This window comes from Chrysochloris asiatica, unplaced genomic scaffold, assembly GCF_000296735.1.
Source record: "Chrysochloris asiatica unplaced genomic scaffold, ChrAsi1.0 scaffold00106, whole genome shotgun sequence".
Classification (NCBI taxonomy): Eukaryota; Metazoa; Chordata; class Mammalia; order Afrosoricida; family Chrysochloridae; genus Chrysochloris; species Chrysochloris asiatica.
This window is the reverse complement of record NW_006408624.1, coordinates 2050059-2058380: the sequence shown is the minus strand read 5'-3', so window position 1 is coordinate 2058380 and position 8322 is coordinate 2050059. Positions and strand designations below refer to the sequence as shown.

Sequence of the window (8322 nt, the reverse complement as noted above, 5' to 3'; positions counted from 1 at the left end):
CGGACATTGTTTTGTTCTGCTGTGCATGGGGTCGCTATGAGTCGGTTCCGACTTGATGGCACCTGACAACAACAACAACAACAACAGAAAATTTTCTAAAAACCATACTTGAAAGCAAAATTTCTTAAAGAATATTAAATGATACACTGATAGGGCAGCAGGCATACCTAAGAAATCCAACTCAATACAATCAATACCAAGATATATTGTTGCTGTTGTTAAATGCCTTCAAGCTGGATCGAACACATAGTGACCCTGTATAGGGTTTTCCAAGGACCAGCTGGTGGGTTTGAACCACCAATGAAGCCATACTAGAACTCTGACCAAGATACTCTGCAATAAAATTCCTGGGTTTTAAAGAAAAGGAAAATATCCCCTAGGCATTCATTTGTAAAGACAAAGCCTTTATAAGGTAAAGAAAATCACATTTCCATCAGGCTTTCACAGCAACTGTTTAAGGGAGAAAACAGTAAGAATAGTGCAATTTAGACTTGCAAGGACTTTATATGCAGACACAATGACTTGCATGAAAAAGGTATCAATATGAAAGAACAATTCCCTTGTTCCCAAGAACTTACACTGAGAAATCTCCTAAAACAGGAGAGGTTAGCATTTATTTTTTATTTTATTTATATTTTGGTAAAGAGACAGCCAGTAATTATGCTAGGCGGTGTGTGTGCCTTGTACTGTCTTCTGTTACTTCTGTTACTTCTGTTTTTCACAACTCTTTAAAAATGCAAAAGCAATGTAGCTTGTAGATAAGTGGAAAAATAAGCCACGAGCTGGATTTAGGCTGTGGACCATAGTTTGCTGGTCCCTATTTTAGAGAAACATTTTCAATAACAGAATTGAATGGAATAAGACCTTCCACTTTCAGTCAAAATTGAGTAACAGAGATTGAATTTACCTTATCCTTTTAAGCAACTAAAAACTCAGATGTTTTTGTTTTAAATGCCATCAAGTTGGTTTTGACCCATAGCAACCCTGAATACGGCTTCTGAGGAGCGGTTAGTGAGTTTGAACCACCAACCTTGTGGTTCAAACCGATTTTGCAGTCTAGCAAATTAACTGACAGCATCACACTAGGACTCTAAAAAGTCACGATATATGACATCAGCTTTCAGTTACAATATATGAAATCAACTTTCAGACACTGGACAAAAGGCAGCAAAGAACAGTGATCCCTGAGAGAAAGGAAACAAATGTGGTGAAAATTATGATTTCTCCAGATGAGACTGAAGAGTTTCCAGGTCACAGAGCAGCAGTATAACCCAAACAATGCCTAGCAGCTTCCCTGAATTCAGACAGGGTTCAGAATTAGTGGTTATCAAGAAGCATCTTGAAGTACAAGATCTATCTTGAAGTACAATGTGGTCTGTGATAGGATAATATTCATAGGCTGACAAGGAAAACCAGTTAATATCCACTGTTATTTAAATTTATACACCAAGCACTAAAGTCACTGATGATGAAACTGAAGAATTCTACCAACTTCTTCAGTCTGAAATTGATCAAACCTGCAATCAAAATATATTGAAAATTACTAGTGATTGGATGGTGAAGGCTTGAAACAAAGAGGAACAATCAGTAGTTAGAAAATACAGTCTTAGTGGTAGAAATGATGCTAGAGATCAAATGACAAAACTTTGCATGACCAATGATTTATAATTTTTAAACTACACATGGACCTCACCAGATGGAATACACTGGAATCAAACTGGCTACATCTGTGGGAAGAGAAGGTTGAAAAGCTCAATATCATAAGCCAAACAAGGCCAGGGGCAGAGTGATGAACAAACCACCAGTTGCTCAAATGCAAGTTAAAGTTGAAGATGAACAACTGAAACAAGTCCATGAGAGCCAAAATATGACCGTGAACATATCTCACCTGAAGTTGGAGACGATCTCAGGAACAGATATGATATACCAGACAATACTGACCAAAGCCCAAGAAAACTATGGGATGACATAAGAAACATCACACAAGAAGGAAGCAAACGGTCATTAAAGAGACAGAAAAAAAGAAAAGAACAAAATGGATTCAAAAGAGACTCTAAAAAAATTGTTCTTCAGAGTAGACATACTAAACTAAAAGGAGGAATTAGGAAGTCAGAGCTGAACAGAAAATTTCAAAGAGCAACTCAAGAAGACAAAGTATTAAATAATGATGTATGCACAACCTTGGAAAAGAGAGCTCTGGGATACAGATATTAAGACATGTTTGGAATGAGGAAAAGAGGGGAATAATGTTAAGATGCGTGCTGTCTTTTGAATCTTGGTTGTTCTTGCATTATATTACAAAATAAGCAATGGAGGGGGAGAGAAGGAATAGCCAGAAACATCACCATAGAAAGCTTGTAACTCTGTCTTCTGCCTATAACTGATAGGAATACCTAAAATGGGGCTACAATGTGCCCAGTGAGGGAGGCTTCCTGCAGAGCCTCTGTAATACATAAGACTATAGGTGGAAGCCTGAACCACATTCATATCTCCAGAGATAGGAAATTCCCACCTGAAAGGACGAGCAGACCAGCCTGGAGTGGCTAGAAGAACAGAAAATACTTCTTGAAAGAAAGATCTACAGGAAGAATATAAAACAACATAGGCAGACAGACTGTTACTACAAGCACAAGCAACTTGCTTGCCCAGGAAACATCAAGGCAAGTGGTGGGGTCCCCTCAGTGCAAACCCCCTTCCAAGACTAAGACTCAATGGGAATACACGCTCTGATTGGTGACCACGCTCGTCACTGATAAGGGAAAGTGAGGGAAAAACAGCAATGAAGCGGTGAGCTAAGCCCTACAATGTTCAATAGACTTCTGTGAACCCAGGTGAAGACCTGGTTGGTCAATAGTGTGGCAAGACCTGAGAACTCTTGGGTCCAGAGTCAGTGACATAGCCACAGAGGACTACAGTGGAGAGTGAAGCGACCAGCTGATAAGAAGAGAGGGCATATGCACAAGAACACAAACACTTGTAGATAATACCCACTTATCCTGGCTTCAATGACTGGATGATCAAAGCTCAACCAGAAGAAGAAAGAAGAGGAAAAAAAAGTATTCTGATACAATTTGATGAACTTGACCTATACCTATGGAAGCAGTAGCTCAAAAGAGGAACAAATCCTTACAGCAAGCATCATTCCCATCCCCCCTCCACACTAGACAGGGATGGGCAACTTGGACATTGGCTACCCAAAATTGGAGGGCCACGCAGGCAAGAAGTGACTGGCTTCCAAGCTTTCAAGAGGGAACCTAGACCCAGAGGGCCTGGAGGAAGGTAGAATCTCCAGTGAGTAGTATCCAATCTGTCTAGGCAGGGCTGATGAAATGAAATGCAGATGGGTCTCTTGTGATACAATAGTGAATAATTGTTATCAGGACTGATTGTGAGGGTTGGAAATGTAAAGGTAGATGTTTTATAGCAAGGAGGGGAGTGATTAACTTTGCAGTCTAAGAGCGGAGGTCCCTAGGACCATCAGCGGAGAAGAGCGGAGAGCGGGACCCTACCCAGAGAAGCAGTGATGCCTGAGATGGAGACAGAGCAATGGAGTAGCTGGGGACTTTAGATCCAGAGAGGGAGAGGGACTGTGTGCTGAAGACCCGAGGGGTGTGGGGGTCAGGCTTGCAGGGTATACCCTTTGGTTGGTTGATGATGCATGGAGGGGATTGTAACCATGGCATTGAGACGATATATGATAGAACGAACGTAAACTAATTTTCTCCCATGTAAACTATCACATAATTCACAATAAAACATTTAAGAAGAAGAAAAAAAAAGATAATGGAATTTACACACACACACACAAAAGAAGACAAAGTATTATAATGACATATGCAAAGACAAAGAAAACGAAAAGGGAAAAACACACTCAGCATTTCTCAAGCTGTAAAGCACTTAAGGGGGCAAAAAAAAGAGATCACTAGGCTTTTCTTTCACAGTACCACTGGGTGGGATTTAGGCCATGTACTTTTTGGTAAGTAACTAAGAGCAAACTGTCTACACTACCCAGGGACCTTACTACCTCAGATACTGGGGTTAATAAAAGGCCATTATGGTGTGGACTTTATATAGGATTACACCATTTCCAATTACTTAACTGCATCCCATAATAAATCATAAAAATATTTGTTGTTGTTAAGTGCTGTCGAGTTGGCTCCAACTCGTAGTGTCCTGTATAGGGTTTCCGAGGGGCAGTTGGTGGGTTTGATATGCTGACCTTGTGGTTCGCAGCCCAGTGCTGATTCCACAGTGCTATATGAGGAGTCCTAAAAATATTTAGAGACATTCAAATAAAGTTAACACTGAAAAATGTAAAAAACACATTTGCGTCTACTATCCAGCCAAAAGTTATTTGGTATACAAATACACAGAAAAAGCAAATCCAGAATGGAGAAGGCAAAAAAATAAATAAAAATCACCAGAGATCCAGAAATGGTATTGATAAAATTAGTAGACAAGGATTTTAGCACACTGTGGTGCAAACCCAGCAGGTGCTCCTCAGAAACCCTGTATCGGGTCACTATGAGTCAGAACCTATTTGACAGCACATACTCCATATATTCAAAATGGCAGAGGTAAAAGCATGAACATAGTAAGGAGATACATGTTGTTGTCATTAAATGCCGTCGAGTCAGTTCTGACTCATAGCAACACTATACAGGGTTTCTGAGGAGCAGCTGGTAAGCTTAAACTGCCGACCTTGAGGTTCAAACCAACCTTGCAGTCCAGAGCATTAGTATTAATCCACAGCGCCACAGCAGGACTCCAAAGAGATACACAGAAGCATATATGTATGTATAGATATAGATATATAGATATAGATAGCTAGATCTATATCTATCTATCTACCTATCTATCTATCTATGTATATATGCATCCATATTATATGGATCCTTGGTAGCAAAATGGTTATGAGTTGGGCTGCTAACTTCAAGGTCAGCAATTCAAAACTACCAGCCATTCCACAGGAGAAATGAGGCTTTCTGCTCCTATAAAGATTTACAGCCTTAGAAACCCTATACAGGGTCACTAAAGGAGCTCTGGTAACGTAGTGGTTACGAATCGGGTGCAAACCGCAAGGTCAGAAGTTCAAAACCACCAGCTTTTCCACAGGAGAAAGATGAGGCTTTCTGCTCCCATAAAGATTTACAGCCTTAGAAACCCTTGTACAGGGTCACTATGAGTCAGAACCGACTCCACAGCACATTACCACCACGACTACCATGTTGTTATTGTTGTTAAGTGCTACTGAGTCAGTTCCAACCCATAACAACCATGTATAGGGTTTCCAAGGAGCAGTTGGTAAGCTTGAACCACCAACCTTGTGGTTCAAACTGATTTGCAATCCAGCACATTAACCAACAATGCCACACCAGGACTCCAATAAATGTAGTGGGGTAATGGCTGTGTGCCATTGAGTCGGGTCCAACACAGTGAACTGTACTGGGGAGTAGGTGTAGTGGGTAATGCCTTGGGTTGCTAACTACAAGGCCAATAGTTGGAGCAGACCAGCAGCTCCATGGGATAAAGACGAAGCTTTCTGCTCCCATAAAGATTTACCACTACTATATATATATGTTGTTGTTATGTGCCATGGAGTCGGTTGCAACCCACAGCAACCCTGCATAGGATTTCTGAGGAGGGCTGGTGAGCTTGAACCACTGATCTCAAGGTTCGAATGACTTTGCAGTCCAGCATATTAACCTACAGGGCCACACCAGAACACATATATGTATAAATTCCCATATTGAACTTCTAGAGAAATCCAAAGTCTGAGATTAAAAACCACTCTGATTAATGGCAGACTATATAATGTCCTGGTATGGCGCTGTGGGTTAATGCGCCAAACTGAAAAGCCGTTTGAACTGCAAGGTCGACAGTTCAAGCTCACCAGCTGCTCCTTGGAAACCCTATACAGGGTCGCTATGGGTCGGATCCGACTCAACGGCATTTCACAACAACATATAATGCAGGGGGAAAAATAAATTTTAATTCATAGCAATATATTCACTACTCAAAATTAAACAGAAAAGACTAAGGAAAAATTAACAAACATTAACAACCTGTGAAATAATATCAAGGACATAATACACATATAATTAATTAGTCTCCAAAAATGACAGGGGTAGGGAAGAGACAAAAAAAGTTGTGAAACATGACAACTCTTCCCAATTTGATGAAAACTTAAGCTCACAGAATAAGGATGATCAACTGAACTGTAAGCACAAAACTCCTGAGAAAACCACACCAAAAATAATAATCAAACTTCTGAAAACCAGTGATAAAGTTTTTAATACAGCCAAAGAAAAGGCACATTACATCTCAAAGAAAAAATAACAGCAGACTTCTTATCACAATACAGGCCAGATAGCAGAGAGGCAAAAAAGCAAGATTTACAAACTTCCCAGAATTCCAAACCCACAAAAAAAAAAAAAAAACTTTGCAAAAACCAAGACAAATAGTTTTTCATATATATAACACCAGAAAGAGCTCATTCCCAGCAGAGCAGCACAAGAAATATTAAAAGCAAGTCCTTCAGTCAGGATGTAAATGACACCATATACAAATCAGGATCTACCCTAAGAAAGAAGACTACCAGAAATGTAAGTAAGTGAGTCTACCACTAAAAATTTTATTTCTTCTCAACTCCAAATCCAGTCTTCTTTGTACTGCTTTGTGATAATGGAATTGTCTCCTGTAGACATTTTTCTTTTGGCAGCTGGCACACTATAAGCAAGCTTCAAAAAGTTTGTGGGAAATGGAATTAAAAGATAATGGGACACCCAATAACCATCCCCCAGAGTCCAACATCCAAGCAAGTCTCACTGACAGCCCTACCACCAATATGTCTGGTTTCCAAGCAAATTGTGCCAGCACCACAAAGGGCAGATACCCAGAAAGTTTCAATAAAGAATTCTGCCAACACTCCAACTAAAATAGACACTCAAGTGGGATAAAACAGAATATAGGAAAACATGACTACTAAAAGCTGGTAAGCCCGTATTCAACCTATAATTCACTGAAATACCTTAAAAGGGTTCTAAAACTTGCCTAGTGAAATACACTTCTTGCAGAGCCTTGGTAGTGCATAGGACCTTAGGTGTAATTCTGAGCCCCAACCTTCTGAGGTGGGACATTCCCACTTGAACAGACAAGCAGACCAGCCTGGAGCAGCTAGAGGAATGAAAGATACTTCTTGAAAGAAAGACAAGCAGGAAAAATCAAAATCAAAAACAGTCTGAATGGCTACTACAAGAACAGGCAAGTTGTTCACTGGGGAGCCATCAAGGCAAGCAATTAAGTCCCTTTAGGACAAGCCCCTCTCTATGACTGAAACTTAAAGGGAACATACAAGCAGCCATGTAAGCTTGCTGGCGACCATGCTGGTCTACTGGTGAGTGTAAGTCGGGGAAAGGCAAGAATGGAGATATGGGCTGAGCCCAACTATGTTCCATAAACACCCATTGACCTGGAGATGAGAGAGAGAAAAGGAAGGGCTGGTTGGCCCGAAGCATGGTGAAACCTGGGGTCTCCTGAGCCCGTGGAGGGCTAGAGCTGGGAGTGGAGCGTCCAGCTGATATGAAGTGAGGGGAAACACTTGTAGCTAGTATCCATATGACCTAGCTTTGATGGCTTACAGATCACAACTCCACTAAAATAAGGCAAGAAATTTTTTGATAAAGGAACCAAGTGTAAATTGCTACAATTTGATGAACTTGACCTATACTTATGGATGTAGTAGCTCAAAAAAACCCTTCTGGCTCATTCTCTCTGCTCTTCAGCGTTAGCTGTTACTGATGCTCTTCAATTTTTAAATTCCCAGGATCCAAATTCACTGCCATGTCCTCTGAAGAAGGGAAACTCTTTGTGGGAGGTCTCAATTTCAACACCGATGAGCAGGCGTTGGAAGACCATTTCAGCAGCTTCGGACCGATTTCTGAGGTGGTGGTGGTGAAGGACCGAGAGACTCAGCGATCCCAGGGTTTTGGCTTTATCACCTTTACCAATCCAGAGCATGCTTCAGATGCCATGCGAGGCATGAATGGAGAGTCCTTGGATGGTCGCCAGATCCGTGGAGATCATGCAGGCAAATCAGCCCGGGGAACCAGAGGGGGTGCCTTTGGTGCTCATGGGCGTGGTCGCAGCTACTCTAGAGGAGGTGGGGACCAGGGCTATGGGAGCAGCAGGTTTGACAGTCGGCCTGGAGGATACGGATATGGAAGGTCCAGAGATTACAGTGGCAGAAGCCAGGGTGGTTATGACCGCTATTCTGGAGGAAATTACAGAGACAATTACGACAACTGAAATGAGGCATGCACA

The 8322-nt window shown here is 41.3% G+C and overlaps 1 protein-coding gene and 1 pseudogene across 2 annotated transcripts in view; one reads left to right on the top strand and one right to left on the bottom strand.

Annotated features, from left to right (window-relative positions):
- The window catches only part of ZMYM4 (zinc finger, MYM-type 4), a 203172-nt gene that overhangs the window by 147352 nt on the left and 47498 nt on the right, over window positions 1-8322 (bottom strand). The window lies entirely within an intron of this gene.
- Window positions 7843-8307, top strand: LOC102812032 (annotated as a pseudogene).